The following is a 26,025-nucleotide window of genomic DNA, read 5'->3' as shown; positions in this document are numbered from 1 at the left end:
TGGGTTTTGGGTGCAGACATAGTAGTTTACCCAGGTCACTTGATATCCTACTGCATAAACTGAATAAAAATTTGTCCTTGTAAGAAGAGATCTTCTGTCTCTTTTTAGGTCAGACTCAAAGTGCGTCCTTAATACTTCTACAGTGGCATACCAGGAATAATGAGATCTAGCATCTACTCTCCCTGACAAAAAAGCCTTATGATTTCCCATATAGTCTTTGAAGTACTATGGAGATTTCACTGATGGCTATCACTAAAAAACTGATTCACCATCTGGAAATGTCCACTGCATTTATTTTCTATACCTCTTTGTACCTGGCAACAAGAGTTAGCTGGGAACTTGGGTGTAGCTCTTTTTCAGAGGAAAAAAAAATATTGAGATTTATTTTGCTCAAAGTGTAGTTTGAAATACAAACTACGCAGAATAAACTGGCAAGACTCTGATAACATCAGACAATAATGCAGGAGAAGGTCTTGTTAATAAATGAAGTAAATGGCAGCTAATAAATACGTATAGAGTAGAAAACTTTTCGAGCAAAGTTCTCACTGTTAAAGGTCCCTCTTCAGGCCATGGCCCTGCTTATCTTTTCAACAATGCCATATTACACTAACATTTCACCAGCTAAGCCAGGTAAAAAAGATCTCTGTGTGTCTGGATTCTGTATTGCATTTACCTTTTATCTAAATTAGGTCTCATTCAGAACTGTTTAGTCTGTTCCAACTTTTATCTTGCCGGTTGCCTTTGTTAACAGATTACTCTCATTTTCTCTTTTAACTTAATGGTTTTGTGAGTAGGAAGGAAGGAGTGCTTCTAGCCTCAGTCTTCAGAATTGCATGACCAGCTGCTCATCATTTTGCATCTGGTCTTAACTGGGAAGCACTTTAAAAAATAATTCAGTTAATATACTCTGCATTTCGTAAAGGTAGCTAAAAAGCTTTTCAAGTTACAGTTTTATAGTGGTTGTTTTAGTGCTAGCCAGAGGAACTTTTGTTTTAACTAGCTGTTCTTTTCATTCCCAGGCCTCTTGATTTTAGGACTGAAGAATTAGCACAGCAATCTTTTCAGTGTTGTATGATGGGCCAGCCGTATCTCTCACATAAGACTGATATCCTTGTAAGTATTCTGGGGAATCAGCTTCAGCAATTAACTTGCCCTGAAAATGTGAGATCTTTTAGAAAACTATGCTGTTTTCATTGCCTGCAACTAGCCATGAGTAAAATAAGTGCATTTCTATATATCTATGCCTGAGTGCATATGCATGTATGTAAATATCAAATATACAAAATATAACACTTTTACAAGTATTAATATACATTTTATGTATATGTGTCATTAAATGACATGAAGAGGTTGTTATTGCAGAAAACTTCAATGAAAAGAAACTTCAACTGTTCAATCTTTATCCTGTGTTCACCTGCTCACTACAAATTGAATATCCTTTGGGTTTGCTTCCCACAAAGCTTCTGTCTGACCTCTTTAGAAAATATAGTCAATCTTCATTCAAGTACAGTTATTCCACTTTTATTCTTTCAAAGTACATGCTATACTGTCTTTTATAAATAAGTGTTTTCTCTCTCTTATATTGTAAAAATGTCAAGTTGAAAACAAAGAAACAGTTCTATATAACAACAGTTATTGTTGGGTTTCACTTAGATCCTCTGTATTTTCATTTCTAGTAACCTAAATCCAACTTTATAACTCAAGAAGAGGACATATCAGGCAGTGGTGTTATTTCAACTCAAAGCCTTGTCTAGCCATCCTGGGTAATCCATTCTTCAGACAGCAGAATAGGAACTGCCAAGTTTTCAACCTCTTACCTCTTATCTGTGTTCTTATTATTTTTTCTAGATATAAATATTTTGCTTTGTAATTCAGTTTTTCCTCTGTGAAACTGAAGTAGTAAGTGTGCTTGATTGCTTGCTTTAGTAGGTGCTTTGATTGCACCTACTCAAACTTACAGCCAGACATCACTGACAGGTGTTATACAGATCACAGTCCCTTCTCTACAGCTAGCTTACTGTAGGAGTCCTATATTTTGATATTTGCCAGTCTTGTCTTCAAACACTGTATCTTTGTATTGTGTGGTACAGGAGTTGCTGGCAGATTAACTTCATTGTAAATGCAAGCAAATTACTTATTTCCATTTTGTTTGGTAAAGGTTGCTTACTATGAGGCTGCAAAGTAAATGGGATATAATCAAGATTGCTTTATAATCCTGAACATTCCCTCACACTTTTCAGTTGACTTTTTTATTTTTTCCTTTTTTTCATCCTTCCACATCCCTTAGGATTTTCCTCCATCTTCAGCTAGTAAGAATCTCTTCAATTGTCAGTGGCTCTGCACTTACTGGGTGTCAAATCAAATCTGCCCCTGTATTTTTGTTTTCTTTTCTGTGGCTCTCATATTCATCTCTTTGTACTGTTCTGACTTATATGGTGTAATAAAATAAGCAGCAAAATTAGTAGTTTTGCTTGTGGTATGCAATTTTCTAAAGGAGATTTTGGTCTTGATCTGTTCAAATAACTATGAAAATGTTCAGCTCTCTCAGAAAATATACTTGAATAAAAGACTTATGTGACCCATAAGATGCCTGTGAAATAAAGCAGAGGTTGCAGAGTAAGGGGACACTTTAAAGGCATGCTTTTGAGCATGATGATTAGGCTTCTTTTAAAATGACACATTAGAACAAAAGAGATTCAGTCCACCTGAAATTAGATAGTAAATACTTTGTTAAATTGGAGTCCATGAAAAAGAAAAAAAAAAGTAAGTGATTTGGGCATTTGTATGGAATCTTACTGAAGAAAAAAGTACTATGAAGTGTGATTTGACTTGATTCTATCAAACACTTTCAAATCAAAGCATTGGACACTTCCCAAACGAGTCAGTGTTGTTTTGAAAAGCTCTTTTACAGATTTTTTTGAGTAGGATTTCACTTTTGATGTTTTTGAAAGGTCACTGTTTTTTCCTTCATACTTTTACAAATCAGCACTCATTATACAGAGTAAGTAGGAAAAAAAAAAAAAGGCAAAGAGGGACATTCTGGGCCTTTTTCTTTTGGCTAGCCATCATTAGCAATGATAATTTCAGGATGTTGCTTGCAGACACAGTACATGAGTCTGGTGTCTTTGCATGTGTATTGTATGGGCCCAAGGTATACACTCCTTGTGTGTACCTGTGAAGCTGAGGGCACTCAGTGGGTGAAGTGGCTTCCTTCTGGATACTCTGAAGTAAAAGCCAGACTAGGGATGTTGCTATCACTAATATGCTATCTATGGGAGCATATACTTACTTATTCACCCACCAATTCCTTGCCATAGTGAAGTAAAAGGGTGAGGATAGTAATACAGAACTGTGTGCCAGCAGAGCAGTCGCCATGCACTGGATCTCCAAGCGGCTCCAGGTACCTTCTCTCAAAGTGGGTGCCACATCCTTGAGAAAATTAAACAGTCTTTGCAATAAGTAAAATTTTCAAGATTTCAGATGCTGGGACAGAAGATGACAACACCCTACAGTGTTCAGTAGGAATTATGCAGGTTGGGGTGGAGAGGAGGAGATAGGGCTGTCTTAACTCTTCTTTTCAAAGGGTAGAAGTTTGTGGGTCACAGGTGGGGGGCCTACGACCTAATACTCTTTATTGGAGTAAAATGCTTAAATCATTCCTCATGGTAATACCCTCATGCCCCTACTTTTCCTTTTACAGGAAGGTTGGGGTAGAGTTTTATGTAAATGGACCAATGGATCCCATGTATCTTTTGATTATTGGGGAGCCTGTATGATTACCCTGTTAGGCCAATAACTAATGCATAACAGCCTCACCTATTTTAGTTAGTCTAAAAGGAGCCCTGAGACAGTCTCTGGTTTATGTCTGTTAGGTAGTTCTTAACACCACTTAATCCAAACTGCAGTTAACAAAGTACATTCAGGTCAGTCTGGAGGAAACATGATCTCTGAAAGCCTGTTATCATGCCCATCCCTTTTAATGTTAAGTCCTCCACCCCTGCTCCTCTCCTTATAGGCCCTATGGTTCTTGTTCAAGCAATTCTTATGCAGATCCTCAGAAAATGACTGGATTTCAGGTTTGGGCCACTGAGTGTTCTGGGCAGTGAATTTAGTGGTGTGAACCCACCCAACTGTGCTCAGGCAATGAGATGGTGCTCTAAGCCAATCCATAGAAGTTACTACTCTGCTGCTGGCAGATGGAAGCAGACAACCAAGAAAGGATCAGAGCAGACCATCTTTGACAGATTTCTAAATCAGGCCTGAGCAGAGGTGTAGTGACTACACAGACTGGAATCTTTCTTCCCACACATGTTGCAGATTAAGGTAATGAATGCATCTGCTGACAGGGTATTCACAGTTAGATTGAACATCAAGGAGTGGGCTGGAGTGTCCGAGCTGCCCAGTGGAGCAGCTCAGAGGAGAGGAGTGCATTTGCTTCAGCAGGAGAGGAGAAGTTGTTTGCACCACCCTCCACCCCCCAGCCCCCCAAAAAAGAAAGTCTGGAATCAGAAACCCTGCACTACTTCAGTGCTTTGGGGGGAGAGGGGTATTTCATCCTTGCACACCATGGTGTCTCATAGCCATTAGAGCAGAAGCAGAAATTCTGTGTATAGTTGACACTGGGAAGCTAATGTGAAAGACAAGAGGGGTGCCAGGGGGCGTTTGCAAGTTAAAGGTGCGGATTCCCTGATTATCATGGGGTGTATGAGTAGAGAACACGGCTCCTTTTGATATGTGCTTTTTTAGAAAACCAACTAAGAAGGCTCTGGAAGGGTTAAACCATTTTTATAATTTTTTTTTTTTTTAAGAACCTTTTCCTTTAGTAATGCATAAAGTTCTAACAAGACAGAACTGCTGAGTCTCACACTGGAGCAAAGTCAAGAAATCTGAGCAAGTCCCTGCTAAAGGCATTGTGAGGGCATGTCAAGCTCCTGGCAAAACCCCTCAGCTGCTTGCAGAGAGATGTGTAAATATACATTTTTCAAACTCCATTCACACAGGGCTGAGGTCACAGTCATGCTAAGACCCTATCTTCCTGTTTGTACTGCTCTGGCAGTGAAACTAGACTCACTTGTATGTATTTTTAACTTCTTCCATGTTGCTAAATTGAGCATTCATGTAAAGGAGCATCAGGCCTGGATCAGCTTTCATAGCGTCCCAGAGATTTTGCCTGTCTGTCTTTAGCAGCAAAGACAGAGCTATCACACTCATGATTTCCACCAATTTCACTGTAGTGGCCCTTGATAAGTAAATAGGCCTTCTCAAGGTTTCTTTTCCACGTGTTGAAACATCAATAAAAGATACACATAGGCATACTGACAGATTTTTGAGCTCTTCCTAGTGTGTATTGGAAAGTTAATGCTTTATTTTAATTTTGTACTCTGTTTTTTGTGATTAGTCAAGTATTTGTATTCTGTTAGATAATTAACTGCACTAATGAACAGTGGACTAGAACCTTCCATGTTTTCCTGTTGTTATTTTGAATGAGTTGTGGACACTTTTCCTAGTGTTATTTGAAAATGGAAAGCAATTGCCTTGGTGGAAAATAGAAATAGCTAGAAGTTTGGGCAGAATGGGTCAGGCAAACTCCCTCCTGATTAAGCAGAATGTAATGGAGTAAAGTTGCTTTCAAGGCAGTAATTACTGAGTTATTTTTTTCCAGAGCAGTTATGAGGATGAGATGAATAGTGCTCTTTACTTCATGTCTTCATGTCACTTTCTCTGGTTAGCCATTGGTGATCAAATTTTAGGTAGTGGGATAAGGTTTTAAACCTCTTCAAACTCAGAAGGGAATTATACTGCATTCCTTACTTTCTAAACGAAGTCCCTTTGTGACATCAGAGGTGGTATCTGCAAGGGCAAATGTATATATTGGTAGGCTGTAAAAAATTAAAGCTCAGTTCTTACCTTCAGGGACACTAACTTTGCATTTACACCATTAGCTCTGTTGTGCATGAGGCTGTCCATCTATCTGCCAGATGAATTTTTAGCTCTCATGACGACTTTGTATTCAGCTGGCATGCCATTCTACATGCAGGCAATGAATCAAAGTTGTTTCTACCAAGAATAAGGATAAAGATCACCAGGACTGTTACCAGGTTTCCAAAACACTTCAGTCTATTAATTCTGAGGACTTCTAAAAAACTTAAGAAACTTCTCTGTGATATGTTTCATTATTTTGCTGTTCATTCCTGGCAAATGTGGTACAACCTAGCCATCAGAGAACATGCTATGGAGCAGGATTTTGGGGGCAGCAACTCCTGCATCAGGGACTCTGCCAGGATAGTAACAATGAACGATGAGCTTTTTGTTGTCAGGAACTTTACAGAAAGAAAGTCTTGGAAGAAAATAAAGTTTGATTTAAGTTCTGCTTTGAGTGGGAAAAGTGAGCTCTGAAGGATTGTCAGTAGATACAGAGATAGACTGAGGAAAAAAATAAATTTTGGAAGCACGTTGGAAATTTGGGTTATTATAATGCTAGGCAAAGTATGTGTTGGGGATACAAAGAGTGCACACTTGTGTGTATAGTACAGTATATATACAGTATGTGTGTGTATATATATATACACACACATACACATATATATATATACATACATAAAAGAAAAGAATTTGTTTGCATTGGATTGGCTTCCAGATCTGTCTACGTGTAAATACAGAGTGCTGCCACAATATGTCTAAAGAGCAGAGCTTAAGATCTGGAAACTGAACCTTGAACAAGATTCTGTCATACTATTGGGTACAAGGGGTGTTAAAATACCTTTTGGAACCAAACTACCCATGTAAACAGCCATTACTGCTGCCAAGACAACCATGCCTTTCATTTGGGAATAAGGAACGTTCTTTAAGATGTGTGTGTGTACATGTGGGGGAGAAAGAGATATAGTGGCTTTCCTTTTAGAAAATGGATTCTGTGGCTTGTCTAAAAGGTGAACTTTGCTGTAGACCAAGTCATTTACCAAACCGTGAAAGAGAGAGAAGTATTTCCAGTGGTCTACTTGTGCCATAGTAGGTAGATGCTGACTTTGCTGAGGTCTTTAGTCAATGTACTGTTTTTTACAGGGACCTATTATGAGGTTAAATGTTGCAGGTCAGATGTTTAACAGTTTACTTAGAGGCAAGGACAAGGAATGAAGGGAAGAATAGAGAGAAGATTTTGAAGAACTGCAGTGCTTGGCTTCCTTATTTTGACCCATTCTGTGCCTACAGAAGTAATAAATCACTAGAAGATCAGGACCAGATCTTGGTCTTTTCCTGGTATCACTCCTTTGATTTCAGTGAACTCCTTTGCTTTAGCTAGGTGTAAATGAGTACAGGACCAAGCCTGAAGCTTAAGATACCCGCAGATATTTTTTACCAATATCAAAATCATATGATTTTTATCATGGATAACTCTTGGCATAGGTACTATTTATAAGCCTGAACCTGAAGCTGATATGAATTGAAGGCATTCATCATTTTCGGACATGACTGAAATGTAGCCTCAGAGTAGATGCATATAAATACGTTGCACGTGCAATGAAAGTGGGGAGTTATGACTCAAGAACTAAAGAAAGACATTTTTGAAATTCAAGACAATTAAGATTTACCTTTTCTCTTCTTTCTAAAAGGAAAGCTGAATAAAATTCTCTCTCCAAGTGGCATATCGATCAAGAATAGGAACATTTCTTTTTGAGCTGGGTCTGTCCCAGTGCTTTTTAATGGCAATGTATTTATCTTGATTTGCAGCAAATGGTGCCTTTTACTGCAAATTACTACACAGCATAGAATGAAAATATATTCAGGACTGCTGAGAGTTCATAAGGTGTACAAACCTCAGATTTGTAAAGGAAAACAATACAGAAAGCAAGAACACATTTTGATTAATTATTGGGGTTTGACATTTAGAGTTTCCTAACTCACACATATTTGCCTTTGGTAACTAAAAAGTAGAGAATTCTGGAGAAATCGATGTCTTGGTAAAGCTGGTAGAATTTTTGAAGGGGCCAAGGTTTTACTGCCTTGTGCATAATGCTTATGTTGTCCATAAATCTGGATTGAACTGATAAACTGCTGTATCTTCCCTTCCAAGCTTCTGCCCAGAGAAGTTGTGGGTGCCCCATCCCTGGAAGTGTTCAAGGCCAGGCTGGATGGGGCTTGAGCAACACATGGACTCAGCTTCCCTTTGCCAGATATTAGACTGTGGCTGCTGTCAAAACAGTGGGTGGATCCGAGGAGCTGTGCAACAGCACCTTCTTTCAGGGCATAGCTTTGAATCAGCCTAAAGAGGAGACTGAGGGGAGACCTCATGGTGGCCCCACAAGGGGAGAGGAGGGACAGGCGCTGAGCTCTGCTCTCTGGTGACAGCAACAGGACCTGAAGGAATGGCATGCAGCTGTGACAGGGGAGGATCAAGCTGGATGTTAGGGAAGTATTCTTCACTGAGAGGATGGTTGGGCACTGTAACAGTGTCCCCAGGGAAGTGCTCACAGCACCAAGCCTGATGGAGTTCAGGAAGTGCTTGGACAGTACTCTCAGACATGCGGTCTGATTTTGCAGTAGTCCTGTGTGGAACCAAGAGTTGGACTTGATGATCCTTGTGTGTCCGTTCCAACTCAGGATATTTTATGATTATATGAACCATGCCCAATACTGTAGACAACCAATAATGGCTTCACATTTTGGCTTTGTATTTGCAGCAACTCTGACTGCTCATGTCTGCAACTGAAATCTCAGAAATGGGGTGCCAGGTACAATGTGCGCTAATTTGGCTAAGAACTCTAAATAATTGGAGCTTTCGCACTGGGCTGTCACAGTGAGCATTACTTTTTGTTTTAACATCTCTGAGATTCTTGTCCCCGTTGGTAAAGGATGTTTTTGGGGATAACCATTTGTGAAGCCTTCAGGAATGGTTCGATCAAGCAAACAAGAAGTACAAGACACACAGTCAGCTGTGTGAGCACTGCTGAGTTTTGTTCACCTTCCCTTACCGTGGAACTGAAGGATTCAGGTGGATGATTTACACGTGCCACTGCATGGGAAATTTCATGAGGAAATAAGCCTTCTGTCTGCAGATTAGGATTTGAATAAGTGTATCCTGAGGTTGCATGAATTAGAATGGCCATGAATGAGGCCAAGCACTTTGAAAGAGAGAGAGAAAAGTCCTTTAAAAAGGAAATAAAAAGAAGAAAAAAGAGACTAGGATTGCTTAGATCCCAAATTTATCACATTTCATACACACAAAGAAGCTGAATTCCAGTTCTTCAGGCACTACCTCATCTTTGACATTTTTCGTCTCTCAAATGCTTGCCCTTACAACTTTAACAATGCTCTTCTAATACATTCCTAAGGGAGAGATTTCATGTACATACCTACCCATAAGCCAGGTGTGTGTATTATACTGACTTAACATAAAAAATAGATACATATTTTAATTCAAAAACATTTCCAGCAAGTATTTTTCAGGTAGCCTCAATTGCTGTTATACCTGGTATACCTCGTTTAGGGAATGGTATGAATGTTTTTGAGAATGTTTATGGTTTTTTTATTTATTTATTTTATTTCATTAGCCCAGATTGCAGTCCATGTTAATAACCAATCTTCACTCAGATTTATTCCAGTGTCTTACAAAAATTGCCCCCAGATTTTGCTTCTTACTAGAAACCAAACTGCATCTGGTCCACAGGTGTCAGGAGACCTGTAACACGCTGGTATGCATATACAGGGATTCACAAATATGTGATGCATTCAGGGTTGAGCTCTCCATCATCCTGCATAACCCATATGAGTGAAGCAAGATCTAAAATCATTATTTCTTTTCACCAAGTAAAAAGCAGAAAAGCAGAAACTTGTGTAAGGTGTTGCCTGAGAAATGTCTCATGCGTGTCATAGTGTATGGTAACTAAAACATTAGAAAGTTTGCAAAAAAGATAAAAAGTATAGCCTGTTTTTCAACTTCTTCTTCCCACTAGAGACAAATAAAAAAAAAAAAGCACAAAACAAAATAACGACAACAACAACAAACACCTCTGGTGTGCAGTATCAAATGCCAGCACCATAAGATATGATTCTCTTACTTTCTGTGCTGCTACTGTTTTTCCTGTAGTAATAAAGACAAGGAGGATAAGGAGACTATTGCATTTATTGTATGTCAAACTCACAAACACAATTTGCCATTCTGAGCATAGGTGCTTCTATTTGGCCAGGGATTGTGCAGGTGCTCTAAGTCTGCTCTGCTGATACTTTTTGAATGGCAGAAGGCTTTTTTTTTTTTTTCCCCAGGAATGCTGGGGAGATAGTGGGTAGCATGGACAGTGAGCTGTTACTAGGTTCATTTCAAGGTACCAGTGCTTGACATTAAAGGATTAGGCTAGAGGTGACTTAAAGATGGTTATGTCTTTATGTTGCATTGTAGCAACGTTTAAGATTGACCAAGAAAGGGGCAAATCACACCTGTGAGGGTCCTGAAATCTTATCCTTCATGATGCCAACAGACTGCATTTTGTGGAAGAAAGGTTATTTCTGCAGAAAGAGTGAGAAGGCACAAGCAGCAATCCCATCTCTCTCCCTCTCTTGACAGACAGAAGTCTGTGGAAAACTGAGAACACCTGAGGCCTTCACCAAAAGCCTGTTCTCAATTAGAGAGGCCAACATCTACAAACTAAATGTGTACCAGAATGCTCCCTAGCTGTCCCCAGTGAGTGTGATGCTCTTCTCTCCCCTTCAGATCTGCGGCGTTATTACTGCTATTACAAATCCCATTTCTGTGCCAAGTGATAGCCTACCTTCCTGAGCTGAACTGCTGGCCTTTGTTATTAGATTGGAGAGAACCTAGTTTGTCTATATGGCAGCCAAACTACTCATAAATACACCAGAGAGTTGCCTGGGGTTTTCCAGATAATTGAGGCAGTCATATTATCCTTGCATAATATCATAGAATATCCTGAATTGGAAGGGACCCACAGGGATCATTGAGTCCAACTCCTTGCTCCACACAGGACTACCCAAACATCAAACGATATGTCTGAGAGCATTGTTCAAATGTTTCTCAAACTCCAACAGCCTTAGTGCTGTGATCACTTCCAGAAGAGCCTGTTCCAGTGCACGACCACCCTCTCAGTGAAGAACCTTTTCCTAATATCCAATCTGAACCTCCCCTGTGTGATGTATTATATTATGGTTACTTCATAAATGAGCCTGGCTAATCAGCAAAGAGAGACTTAACTCCTCTCCCTCCCTGCTCGTGTTCACCTTTTCATAGATTTGAGAAGAAATAGGAACTTCTCACTGGGGGCTTTAATCAGATTCCACAAGGGACAAGAAGAGGTGCAGGAGATATGTATTATTTCCAGTTCTTTTTCAAAACTGCATCTGGACAGATTCGACCTAAAGTGTTTGTGTTAATTTCCCAACATAATGATTCACAGACCAGCTGAAAGGGGGACCTCAGGGATTCTGTCTGTAAGACAGACAAGAACTCACCCTTCATCTTTGATGCTAATGCTATGTGCCTTCTCATAAGTGTGAAGTCACCTTTTCACGTATGTGAAGACCTGTTGTATCTTTAAAAGTTTTGCTGGCAGAGTTACATGAAGATACCAGAATGAGGAAAATAATATTTTCTTCATAAGCAGCTGAGGTAGCTGGGGTGGTTTAGCTTGGAGAAAAGAAGGCTCAGGAGAGACCTTATTGTACTTCACAATTACCTTAAAGGAGTTTGTAATGAGATGGGGTTTGGGCTTTTCTCCTAAGCACAAAGTGATGAGGGGAAATGGCCTCAACTTGTGCCAGGGGAGGTTTAGTTTAGATATTAGGAGAAATTTCTTTACTGAAAGGGTTGTGCAGCATTGGAATAGGCTGCACAGGGAAATGGCTGAGCCGCCATCCCTGGAGGTCATCAAGAAACATGTAGATTTGGAACTCTGTAGCATAGTTTAGTGATGGACCTGTCAATACTAGGTTAAAGGTTGGACTAGATGTTCTTGGAGGTCTTTTCCAACCTGAACGAGTCTATGATTCTGAGCAGGTTTGATTAGAGTGAGTTGCTCAGGTCCTTGTCCTGTTGCATACTGAACATCTTTAAGATATTCCAGCCTGCCTGGACACCTGTTTAGGTATCTGGCTGACCTCATTGTGATTTTTTCCCTTTTATTGAGCCAGAATTTACCATATTCCTGTTTGTGTTTGTTGACTCATTCTTTCACTGTGTACTTCTTGGAAGTGTCTGATTCTGTTTTCTCTATATTCTCCTATTAGGAGCTGTACATAAAAGTATGATGTCGGGGAAAAAAAAAAGAAAAAAAAACAGTCTCAACACTGCAAATTTTTATTTTGATTTTAATCTGATGTGGGTCCTCCACAGAACACAGACTCCTCAGGGAGGGCATGCTGCTGACTAATGTTCAGCTTGCTGTCCAACAAACCTCACAGGTCATTTTCTGCAATTGTTACCCAGATAGTCACTGTCCATCCTGTACAAATCAACATAGTTATTTTCCAGATTCAAGACCTTATATTTGCCATTTTTGAGCATCATGATGCCGTTTTTCCAGGTTGTTTAGTTCTCTTTAAACAGCAGCCCTGCAATTCAGTGTATCAACTACTCCTCTACTCCTCTGCATTTGGTATCATACACATCCTACTGAGAGTATTCTTTGTTCCACTGTCCAGGATGTTAATAAGGATATTAAACAGTATCAGTCCAAGAAGGGTGGCATTGGTTATTGCCCCCCAGCTTAATTTTGTTCTGATGTTCACAGCATTCTGAGCCTGACAGTTCTGCCAATTTTTTACTGACCCCATCATCCAGTTATGCATTTCATATGATATCTATTTGGCTATATTGTTACTATGGGAGATCAAATCAAAGGCCTTGCTAAAAGTCAAGGTATTATACCACATTCCCTGCCCTCCTCTTATCTACACAAACAGTCATCTCATTGCAGATCACAATTAGGTAAGTCTGGAATTATTAGCTCTTGGTAAATTGAAACTGTCTCCTTTCAAACTTCTTCTTGTCCTTTAAATGCCTAGAAAGGGTTTCCAGTTGAATTTTCTCCTTAACCTTCCCAGGCACTGAAGTTAAGCTAACCCTCCTATAATTCCTTGAATTCTCCATTTAGCCCTCTTTAGAGATGCCTGTGATGTTGACCTCTTCCCAGTCATAAAGAACTTACCTTCATTGTCATGAGTTTTTGAAGATAATACAGACCAGCTTCAGAGTGATACTGCAGGGTTCCCTCAGCACTATCATATGCATACCAAGTAGTCCCATGAACTTAAGTATGTCCAAATGGCTTAAATTCTTCCTAATTCTATCTTCCCATACTGTGGGTAGCATTATAGTCCACAAGATTAACATAAGTTCAGGGATCTGGGAGACCTGAAGGCAGATCTTACCGGTGAAAACCAAGGAAAAAAATATTGAATATCTCAGCATTTTACATTTTTGTTTTGTTTTGTTTTGTTTTTCACCAAGTCACCCACCCCACTGAGCAATAGGCCAGCTTTTTCCTTAATGTTCATTTTGCTGGCAATTTATTTATAGAAGCCCTTCCTGTTGCTTTTCATAGCCTCACTTGTTTCAGATCCAGCTGAGCTCTGGGTTTTCTTACTCCATCTCTGCATGCTCAGGCAGTGCCCCTGTATACCTCCTAGCTAGCCCATCCCTACTTCTATCATCTTTGCACTTGCTTTTTGTGTATGAGCTCAGGTAGGTGTTTCTTGTTTACTCACACTGGCTTTCTGCCACATTTGCTTGAATTTCCACACATCTGATTGTACTGTTGTGCTTTGAGGCGGTACTCCTTGAAGGCTCCTTGAAGCTCCTTCGAGCCTTTTGCCTTTAGGGCAGTCTCCCACAGGTTTCTGACAGGAAGGTCTATGAACAAACCCCAAGCTTCTCTTCTGATGTCCAAGGCTGTAGTTCTACTCTTTGGATTGCTCACTCCTCTCAGGATTTTCAACTCTGTAATTTCATGATTACTGCAGCAAGACTTTCCTTGCTTGACCTTCACATTATCAACCTGTTCCTCCTTTTAGTTCATTTCATTTCATTTTATTTTATTTTATTTTATTTTTTATTTTATTTTATTTTATTTTATTTTTTAAGTAGTAGGTCTTGCAGAGTATTTTCCTTAGTCTTCTGATGAATCACCTGCATCATTAAATTGTCTTCAACACACCCCAAAAAACATCTGGACTGCTTGTGTCCAGCCCTTCTGCACTTTCAACAGAGATTGGTATGATGATGAAAAAAAAAGGATCCTGCTGGCCAGACCTATAGCTTTAGGTTAGCCCAGGGAAAGACTCACAAGTCTTCTTCTGCTTAGCAAAATTAGAGTCTCATGGTAAGGTCTTCGCTATATAAGAAATTAGCCTAGCAGTTAGACACAGTCAAAGCCGGGCATATGTCTCAGAAAATGGACAAAGGTCTTTGAAATGAACTTTATGCTTGGTAGGTCAGTGAAAGGAACAGTGAATGAGGAGGTGTTCCCACTAACTTGTGTTTAGGGAAGCAGTGGTGCTGTACTTAAGAGTAGATTTAGTTTACTTCAGCCAGAAAATTGAGTTTATGGCTCCTGGAACCACACTAAAACCTAGGCAGGATGTTATAAATAAAACAGCCAAGCCCATGTTCCATAGATTGAAGCTCAAATGCAAGTCAAATCCAGATGTCAGTGAGCCTTTCTCCCACTAAGGCTGTGTAATGATCTAATAGTCTGAAGGCGGATGCTTTCATGAGGACAGTTTTGGAGAAATGAATGAGCATCTGAAAATATGTCATACTTCCTACCACTGTCACCTCAGTCCTGCCAGGCTTCACACTCATCTCAGGGTGATTCACCCAGGCCAAATCCCTGTTCAGTACTTAGTTCAGTGGAAAGAGAGGATTAGTGTAATGCTATATTTCAAAAAGATATAATTTTCACAACTCTCTCTGCCTGGGGCACTGAACTCTGTGTTGTCCCATTAACTCTACTGATGGCCATTAATGACAACTAATTGTTTCTTGCTCCAGCCAAAGCAATAGCTGAGCAACCATATTGTTTTTGGTAATCCCATTTTAAAACCCGTTCCCAAACATAATCATACACAGCAGACCAACCCTGTCAGTTTATTCATTTCCTAATTCCTTCTTTTGTCATCACCACAGTGCCCTAGGGTCAATCATTGTTCCCTGTGCCACATATACTAGGCCCAATTTTAGATGTTTTGGTAAAATCTGAATATGCTATTCTAAGGAAAATCAGAACATTTCTTAATAATAATTTTCTAACAAACTAGTCTATTGAAATTTTATGATACATACACACATGCACATTAAATCATGTATGAAATTACTTATGCAGCCTTAGCTTGGGGGAAGTCATTACCAAAATAAACTTTAAAATGAATAAATCAGCTTGTGGATAAGACTGAAATAACTTTTAAAACAGGCAATTCATACAACTACATAACATATGTGCCAGGTATTCTTGCTAGGTAGTCTTTCTTATATCCTTTCTCCAGTAGAGAGCAGCATATCACCACGTGTTTTTTTTGCATGTGCCTCCTTATAAAAGTTGTAAAAAATACTCTTGATTAGTTTCATATTTCAGTTCATTCATCACGGCTTAAGCTACAAAGAAAGGTTTGTAGGTATTGCTTATGGTATTAAAGGTAGTTTTAAAACTTACTTAGGAAAGATAGTGAAAGGTCTGTCATTTCCCAGCACTGTCATACCTCACATTGGATAGCAGGATGAACCGATACACTGCATAGTGTATCTTTGGTAGTTTTTGTTTCAGTAATCATAATTTACAGCATCCATGTGTTTGACTGAAACTTGTGTTCTGATACTCATATCACAGAGTCATTAGTTCTATGCCACACCTACTGGGATCATGCATTTACATGAACTTGGGTGATATTTGCAATGTTCTTCAATTTCACTTTTATCCCTTTTTTGTAAAAGCCGAGTCAGGAAGAAGAAACAAAACCATGTGACTATCAACACCAAAATAAATAAAAGGATGATTTCTCATTCTCTTGAGGATATCCAGCAAACCTTTATCCCTAAAGAAAGAACCTCTCCTTAATGTTTTTGAAAGCTGTTTGTAAGATGTCTTTGAAAATCTTGGACCTGTGCGAGTGTATTTTTTGTGTTTGCTTTTTCATGCACTACAAAGGCACTTTCTAGAGGAGGCTAGGTGTGATGGCATGAAATTATTTCCTATTTTTTCTCTTTTGTATTTTAGTCTAAAGCCTCACCGTGTCAAATTTTATCTTCCTTCATGGGAGTCTTTAGAGATGTATATTATTTGGTCTTATGCTTTGACTAAAGGGGGTACATTCTGATAAAAGTTGAACAAGAATTCATTCTCCCAAATTAATTAATAATTTAAATTAACTGCGTAGATAACAAACACAAAAAGTCAAATCGCTAAAATTCCCTTTCCCCCTCAGTGCTTATTTCTTTATGTAGTTGTGTTGTGACGAGTCTGCATGGTGTCTGGTCATGACAGTCTCTAGAGCAGAAAGAGTTTCCTAGTGCTTTTTATGAGGTTTCATACCCCTGAATCCTGGGTGGACTCAGAGAGTGTGACTGCTATAAAACTTAACCCCTCGGTTTTATGCAGACAGGAATATGACAGGCAAGGATGAGGCATGAACAGGGTGTCAGAGCATCCACACATACTTGTTATCACATCAGAGCCGACACAATGAAGGAAGTACCTTAGTGAAGGCAGGACATAGGTAATGTCTCCATAGATTACTGGGAAAAATAGAAACCCAGCAGTCAAACATGGTCCCATTTTATGTTTAAGGGCATGTAGTACCTCTGACACAGACAAAAAGATAAAGTTGAAAGGTTTGCAAAATACCGGTGAATTTGCCTTTTCCCACAGTATCATTAGATGGATAGATGACCATGAGTTGTCACACATGTAGCAGGAAGAAACAGGGATTCCCAGAGGCCAGGGGACCTAAGTCTATAGTGAGCTTTTGCTAGAAGTAGCTTGGCAGTAGTGGTGTTGCACTGCTCCCGTAAGGGAGGAGCTGTGTAAGTGGAAGCTCCTGTGGGAAAGTGGGGATGGCCATTGAAGTTCCCAGTTGGAGCAGATGTATTAACATTTACAAGGGAAGGAGCAGAGATGTATGAAGTCTGGGACATGGTAGCAGCTGAAAGACATGACACACAAGTGACAAAAATGCTATAAAACACTGAAAGTGTGGTGGCACAAAGAGATGCTGTGAAGAGGAGAGTATGTTGGCTGTCATGGCACGGAGATTAGAGAGGAGGGAGGGTGAGACCAATGTCACGTACTGCTGTGTCAAGAGCTAAGCTGAACGTGCCTGTTTCTGTGAGTGGACGTGAGACAGGACCGCAGCAAGATGATGGACAGGGAATGGCAGGGTTATGCTGAGCTGCACTGTGGAGGTCTACAGTGATGTTTTGTAGAGCAGCTGTGAAGTGGGAGCTGTAATGAAAAGAGCATGCTATGAGCTTATACCTTCTCTTTATGTGAAGGTTCTCTCCCTTAACCAGGGTACAAGGTAAACTAACTGCCAAGGCCATTCCCTGCATATCTTCAACCTTGACTGTGGCTGCCCCTAGGATTTCTGCTCTGTAAAGTCACTGCCACCTTTTCCATGCTGTTGAAGCCTTTAAGTCTTCTGCATGCTGGAACATTTCCCTATAATCTGGGTCTCTAACAAACTGCTGTCATCACAGATGTATCACAAACAGCTCTTGCCCCAGGATACTGCATGTTTCTAAAATGCTTTCCTAACATCATTCCAGTGAAATGTAGGAATCTTTTCTTATTGTCTCCTAGTGCCTGCTCTTCATCCTTTTTTCATCTTTTTTTTTTTTTTAATGGTCAAATTATAAGTCATTGTGTTATAAAACTACTCTTACGTTATACTTTCCTGTAAAAGGTAAAAGACTGTCTATCTTATCCACTTAAGGAAAAATAGTTACTTAAATGGAAAAAACATAACCACATTTTTTTTTTTTTAGTGGCTTGGGCACACATCTGATTTTATAATAGGGTAAAACTTTCTAAGTCATCCCAAATTGTTTGTGCAATAGAGTCTGAGTGTTGCTCTTATTAAATCCAGGCCTTGGTCTGTTATTACTACCTTTATGCTGTTAAGAGACATGGGTACACAATCCACGCATATGACTTATATGCTTTCAAAGGCTGTCCTAATCAACAGTTGTGATCCTAGCAATTACAGTAAGTGATAATAAAAAATTCTCTCTGTTTTGAGGTGAACATTGAGGATTAACTCCTTCCCCTTAGCTCAGTGCTGCTGTACCATGCACATAGTCAGTCAACTGTGCTGTATGTAGGAAAAATAAATAAATAAATAAAAAGATGTTACCACTTTTAGTACCACCAAAAGAAAGTGAGATCACCCTCCCATACACACAAACGTGTGTGCAAGCTCCCCTCCTCCTCTGATCTTTAGAAAATCAATCAATTGAAGTATAAAATGCCTAATGACTTCTCTTGTGAAAAGCTTGTGTGGGTACCAACGTTATACAGATGCCCATTTAAAAAAAAAAAATAAACAGTATTTTCCAGAAAAAAATGTATTTCAGAAGTTCACCTTCTTGGTTCTAAGTCAATGGACTGGAATACAGTGAAGCTAGGTTTTCTGTTGAGCAAGTTTTTTCTTAAATATACTTGTGGATAGAGATACTTGAAAAAGGAAATCTTAAAATCTCAATATAGAAAGCAGGTCTCAGGTGGTATTCAGCTGTCTAAACATCAGCATCTAACATCATCTGAGCTGTTCTTTAGTATTCTGTTTGTCTGGATGTGGTGGCTTGGAAGGGGTATGCTTTCCATGAGTCCTGTGTCATATCTGTCTAGCTCAATAGCTCTTAAAACATGCCTAAAATTGCATCAAATCCTTGTGTATACACAATTGAAGCACATCTTTCGAAATAAAGATATAAAGGTGTTGGTAGTGTTCAGATGGTTCATGGAGTGATTTTCAATTATTTGCCTTCCATTTGTCTTCCATATCTAAATAAATCTGCAGAGATTGAATTTTAAACATCAGATTCTGGAAGTGATTTGTCTACAAATTATCTAATGATTAGAAGCTATTTGCAGAACTTGTCTAGAATGTTTGAGATTAAACAGATTTATTGGATGATTTTTTTTCTTGATGAAAAGCTCTGATTTTGATCAATCTAGATTCTGTCTGTAGAGGAAAATTATACTTTTACTGGAATATTGTAGTTTTCTTTTTGGAAATTCAAAATAGTAGGTTCTTAGCAGCCTATCTCAAAGACTCTAGTCCATTTCTCTCTTTTTCTCCAAAGAAAAGCAAAGATTTCAAGTCTGAATATAAAGCATCTAAGCATAAGTTTGGAGGAGAAAAAAAAAAAAAGTTATCAACTATATGGGTTCATAGACAATGGAACCTGAAAGGGAAGGGTGTTCAGTGTTCTTCCCTTCCCTTCCCTTCCCTTCCCTTCCCTTCCCTTCCTTCTGGTTTCTTTCTGCATTAAGAAGAAATGACGATGCTTTCAAGCTGGGCAGCAAACAAGTCACCAAACTCCCAACATGGAATATTTTAGAATTCTTATCCCATGAACAATGCATTTTTCTCTCTCTTTTTTTTTTTTTTTTTTCATTTATTGTGAGTAAATATGAACTTGTTTTCCGGTCTCTCAACATTTTCTACAGGATGGTGATTCTGGTTCTCTGGTTCTCTGGGACAAATCTATTATTATTCTCTTGGACAAATCTATTATTACTCTTTTTTTTTGGTGTGTGGGGGGGGGAACAAACAAACAAACGAATGAATGAAAAATAAATTCATGCCTACAAAATGAATATAGTTTCTGTGAGGTATCCACTCAGCTCGAATATGGGATGACCTATCTAAGATATAGATACAGATCTCAAGAATGTCAACACGTTTCATGGAATTTACTTTCCCATCTTTGGAAAACAGCCTAGGTTACCCAAGCTGCATTCAATATACACTGTCTGCTGTATATAGCCATGAAGCAGGAGGAAGTTTTTTTTTTTTTCTAAAAAAATAAAATTAGCACAAAACAGATGAGATCCATGTCCCTGTTATATTTCAGTTAAACGAGGAAGAAAGCTGGGTGGCATAAAAGGTATTGAAAAGCTCCCCATCAGGCTGCAGAAATCTTTTCCAGACCCTCAAGATTACAGGGGTTTTCTTTTGAGATGCATCATCTCCCAGCTCCCACCAACGACTGACTAACATAATCAGACAATAACTTTGTAAAATAAGCTACAATCCAGCACTGTACCCTTGAAAAGTCATCAATGCCCTCACTCATCTGAGAGTCACACTGCATGGTGGAAAGCAAACCCAGAGTTGTTTGGTCCATTTGTGAGACTGCCAGAGTATGCCTGTGTCTCTTGCTTCTTCTCCTCCAGTGTCTCCAAGTGTGAGTGTTCAGGACCATGAAGGCTCTATGCCTGGAGGTTTATGTGCCTATGTTTAATAATTATCATGTATTTCCAGCTGAACTGTTATAGTTACCAGACTAAAGTGAGGAGTGGAGGGCCCTGTTACTAATGCTTTATTCTCCTACTTACTGTAACCATTCTGGATTTCAGCCAGTGCATATAAACAATATGCCTGTGCCTTTATAGTTCTGCATTTCTATTTTAGCACTCTGGATATTAGCTAGTGCTAATAAAGTCTATAGCATTAATTTAATTTCAGCTGATTTGCTATACATTTATTTTTGATAAATGGATATGTTATGGACATGTCTATCTAAAATATAAAATTAACGTCCAATGGGAAACTAACTATATTTGGCTAAATTCTGTTGGTGACACAATTACCAGCACTGTTTTCAATTTTCATCTTATTTTGGTAATGCCAGATGAAAAATGCTTTAAATAAAAGGATGGCAATAGAAGGAAATGTTTCCAGTGGGGCTGTAAGTTTGATGTTTTATGTCTGTGTGGACATTAAGGCTATGATAAAAATGGCTTTCTGTGATTTATCTTATTTCCATAATGCACTTCTTCATTACAGTATTAGACATGAATTCTTCTCACGTAGACAAAGAAACTTGCTTTCATAATTTCAGGGTACCATTACTCATTAATTAAAAGTAGAAACTCTCATGGAGATACACCAATAAGGTGGCTATGTAGTGGTGTGATTTTGAGTAATCTCATGAAACCTCTTTCTTTCATGCACAATTTGGAAGGAATAAATCAAAAACTACCACACAAACTTTACAATCTGCATTTTGACAGAAATAACTGCCAGTCATTCCTTTCATGTCCTGAAGAAGTACTGATCTGACAACATAGTTGAACAACTATAGTAATAATTAAATTAACAATAGGAATAGCTTGAAGGTCAGGATTAAAATCGGTAAATGAGCAGAAAATAGACTTTATAAATTGCATCTTTCTTTGTGTTTTCAAAGATGGATCTACAACCACTGCGGCTAAATGTATGTACACTTGAGCTGAGTCTGCACCAGGGTAGTTCCTCTACAGGTGTGGGAAAATAGCCTACACAAGGATCAGGGAAGAGGTCAGCTGCCCTGGTGATGTCCCATCCCAACCTTTCATTCACCCCCAGCCTACTGGCTTTGGGGGCCTTTGGAGAGAGCCTTGGTGCTGTGCCAGTATTTCTCAGCAATAGAGAAAACACTGGTGTGATACCAATGCGGTTCTAGCTACAAGTGCAGAGCACAGCACTGTATGGGCTGCTGGGAGGAAAGTTAACTCCATCCCAGCCAGACCCAGTACAAGAAGTGATGATATAATCAAAAAAACTCTTAGGAGGACTGATAACAGTGAAGCTTAGAAATGAGGATGGGCCCTGACTGCAAAATCCAGATCCTAGTCAGAGACTGAGGAATGCATAGCAATTTCCAAGGGTGTTTTAGCTGAGAGTGGGAATGTGCGTATGGAGAGAGAGACTCTTGGATGAGGGGAATGTATCTTTTCAGACCAGTATTGTAGCAGGACCCTCAGACTTAATTTAGAGAGAGCTTCTTGTTTTGTCTTCTCTTAGGAAATCATATCTGTTTTTTCATCTTTTTTTACTACACCAGAAAGAACACTTGTAAGAACACTTGTACACGGAAGTCAACTGTTAATTTTTTTAAAATTTTATTCATGCTGTCCTGAAGTGATGTAAAGCTGTGTTCAAGGGACTGGGCATTTCGCTAAATTTTGTGTAGCATTTTGTGAAAGGTGTTACAGATTTAGCACCACAGTCACATGCAAATTATATAAACTCAATAGAAAACCAAGGGAAACAGTGAAATTTTTGAATCAGTTTTCCTGTATTTTATTTATTCCTTTATGATTCCAACATGGGTGAGATTTCAATGAACCTTTCCAGATTACTACATAATAAAGCAGAGGAAACACAAGGGAAATTGACACACCCTGGCCATTTGGGTTGGATTTTCTTTGAGTCATGGATTTTCTTTGTCTCTGCCTTTCCAACATAGATGTGGTTTCAATTGGCAAATATATGTTCTCTTGTAATAGCTACACTTTCACTCAGTTTCACTGAATGCAATGTATAATTCATAGTCATTGTATTTAATTTTTGACCAATGCTATTTAAAAATCTAATTGCTTGTGTTATTTAAATGCACAATGTTATGGCAAGTTGTCAGATTTCAATATGTTTCTAAAATGACATCGGTTCTTACAGATCTGCCTATACTTTGTGTCTACTTCTAAGGTTTTTGTACTTATATTAACATCATGTTTCAAGCAGTATTATCTATTTCTACCTAAGATACATGAAGAGACAGAAATTTAATTTTTGCAATGTAATTAAAAGCTCTCAGGTAGTCAGTGTTACCAGGAAAGCCAAGGTCATTATTTTGACTGATTTCTGAGGGGCAAAAAGTAGAGCAGGCTGGAAATCATCAGTAGGGGAAAGTAAGCATGCTTTTATTTAAGTAGAAAGTCTAGATATTAATTCACATATTCAAATCCTAGATAGGTTTAGTTAGTTATGTTGGTGTTTTGCAGCCTTAACAAAAAAAAAAAAAGGCAAAACAGAAGAGGAAACAAAATTAACTCAAGTAAGTACATAGATATTCTCTTGCACTGCAAAGTATCCAAAGAATGGAGTGCTGATATATACTTTTAAAGAATTACCACATTCATCCCCAGATGCCATTAAAGGATTCCTATATGCATTACAAGGAGCTGTGATTTTTAACCAACATTTGCCAGCCATCTTATCAGTGAAAGCAGTAGAGCTGTGCATGGCATTAAGTTTTACTGTATTTACATGTACTAAATTTCTTTCATATCCATTTGGGAAGATGTGGATTTTACTATTCCTATCACTAATCTTAGTTCAATGCAATCCATGCTTCCACTAAGTGAATCTGTTCCGCAGGCTTAAAATACTCTCTTGAGCTCTGCCCATGTTTTATATTGAAAACATTTTAAGCATACGTAGTATGATAGCCACGACCATACCTTGAGGAGACTAGAGCTGCAAAACAATGCTGTCTTGCATAAACCCATATTTGAGGCAGGAGCCACATGGCTAGCAGCCATCTACTTCGGGCCATTGCCAGTATTTGCAAAGTTAGTATGATTAATATTGCCTAGTATCCAAACAAAAAGAATGCAAAAACGCATCTGAGAATTATGGTGAATAGTCTGTGAATTAAATAATTAATATCTTTAGTATACTTTTTGTAGCATATATTTGATACCTCTCTGTCCTGAAATGACTCTTTCCAGTGAATAGTGCTACTCAAATTCTGAGCCTGTACATTAGTGTTGAGTGAAAATCATGGGTCAGCTTCTTTGCGGCAACTAGTACATGGAAAAGCTATAAAGCAAGCAGTTGGTGTATTGTTTTTTAAATTTCAATCCTGCAGCAGGTACAGTGCAGTCTGGGAGGTATAGGTAGCAATGTATTTATCCCTCCAAAATGTACTAGTCCCCAAACTCCAGGAGGGAAGGCATGCTTGGGTTGAAGTTGTTTTTCTTTGCTGTTCAGTGAACACCTTGGGCAAGAAATAAAGGAAGACATCAAAGAGCACTTCTTTAGCTTCTTATTTGCTTACTAAGGCGTCAACACCTGTTTACGTTCAGTTGCTAACAAACAGCAAATCTTTAGTTGGAGTAAGACTCTGGCACTGAAGATGCCATCTCAGTGCTCACAGCACTCTAAGCAGGACATAATGCGTGAGGAAAATCTTTCATTACAGTAGCCTAAACACATTCCTTCTTGTCTTTGTGAAGCCAAATCCCTTTGAACATGTCTTATTCTCTACATTATCTTTCTTTGGCACTAGTCAGCACAAATTTTTCTATCAAGACATTGACACGTGACAGGAGTTAGATCTATGAAGCGAAATCTTTGTGTCATGACAGTCCAAAATCCTGATGACAAACATGTCAGCTGTACAAATTACTGCTCAAGGAACTGCCTATCTTATTCCATGGAGCCTAAGAAGATGGGTCCACAATATTCATATGAACAAATGCCTGAGGTACTGCATCTCTGAGTTTATTATATTGGCTGTCAACATAACACCTAACCAAACGTGGTACAAATACAATTTGGGAACATTATATATAATCTTAATGAAAATGGAAATTGTTTGATGATAGGCTATGAACCAAATTATGATAATTTTACAACATAATGTCAAAGAAATGATTTATTCAGCTTTTCAGGGCTAATAATTATTACCTATTTAAAAAGAGACAATTGGTATGGTTGTCTAGAAGCAAGATTGTTCTGATTAGCTGGAGATGGCTGTCCTGACAGCTGGCTGTAAATTAATCAGAAAGTTTCAAAGAAAGAGCAACAGTTCATTTATGCTTCATCTTATCAACACATATTCTGTATTTACCTGGATATTTAATAGAAGAATATGATATAGAAATGTTGTAGATTCTTAAATGCATAAAATGTGTGCACTTCTACATGTGTATTAACACATTCATATAATTGTATTTATTGCATCATAATTGCTTTTTTTTAGTTGCATCACTAACCCTATAAAACCTTAGTTTATAATTAGCCTAATTTCATTCTCATCATTTCATACCTAGTTTATAGCCCTTTCAAGGAGCCCTGCCAGCTCCTGGGCTGGGATCCTTTTCCCCCTTTGATACAGGTGGGATTCATCTGCAGCCATCAGGCCAGGTGTCAAGTAAACAGCACCATGGTCAAAAAAAAATATTAAAAAAAAAAAATCCTGCAATGGCACCAGCCTCTCAGCCATGTATTAATCAGCCAGACTTTTCAGGTCTGCTCAGCATCCCTCCCCACCACTGAAGGGACGGAGGAAAATACCACCTGCACTCCCACTCCATCCAGTAACTGCCCCTATCCTTTAAGTCCCTTTTGATAGTATTTAGGCTTCTCTTAGTGATTTCATTGCTGCCAGCCTGAATTATCACTAAGGGGTAATAATCGGAGGGGTGAACCAGGCCAGGAAGTTTGCTGGTAATGTCCCTGACCTGGGCCCCAGGTAGGCAGCAGACTTCCCCACAGGTAGGGTCCGGCCGACATATGGGGCCCTCTGTTCCCCTTAGAAGGGAGTTGCCTATGTTATAAATGAAGATACAACTCAATCTGAATTTAGTAATATTTATAAAAGGCAAGTAAACAGCGCTGGGTGCACGGGGAGTCTATGCTTACCAACACGCACACACAACCGTCGAACTTTCTAAATATATAGAACGTTGCTTTTACATATTCATAAGAAACCCGAGTATGCCTATACATATGTATAATCAGAAGAGGTATCAATTGAAACATAAACATGGCAAAGTTTTCCGAATTCTGGCAAGTGTTTAACAAACAATCCTTTAAGTCTATTACTATTAATGTCCATGACTGGGGGAGCATAGCTGGAGTTGGTAATCCTGGTTGAAGTGCTCCCATATCTTCCATGACTTATTTTTTCTCAGATCATATAACAGTCTCCATTTTCCATTCCTTTTCTTTATTACAAATACCGGAGAATTCCAGGGCTAGTCGTGGGAACAATATGTACCGCTTTAAGTTATTAAGCAACTCGGCCTT

General features: G+C 38.8%; 1 long non-coding RNA gene across 1 annotated transcript in view; it reads left to right on the top strand.

Annotated features, from left to right (window-relative positions):
* Positions 1–22,459, top strand: part of LOC308201063 — a 50,047-nt gene extending 27,588 nt beyond the window's left edge. The window contains exon 2 of the long non-coding RNA XR_013956017.1: positions 1,020–22,459. This is a non-coding gene — a long non-coding RNA (uncharacterized lncRNA). The remainder of the gene's footprint in view (positions 1–1,019) is intronic.
* Positions 22,460–26,025: the final 3,566 nt, after the last annotated feature.

The sequence above is a fragment of the Anser brachyrhynchus genome (assembly GCF_964034855.1).
Source record: "Anser brachyrhynchus genome assembly, chromosome: 1".
NCBI lineage: Eukaryota > Metazoa > Chordata > Aves > Anseriformes > Anatidae > Anser > Anser brachyrhynchus.
The sequence above is the reverse complement of the archived record's forward strand: the minus strand, read 5'-3'. Positions and strand labels throughout refer to the sequence as shown.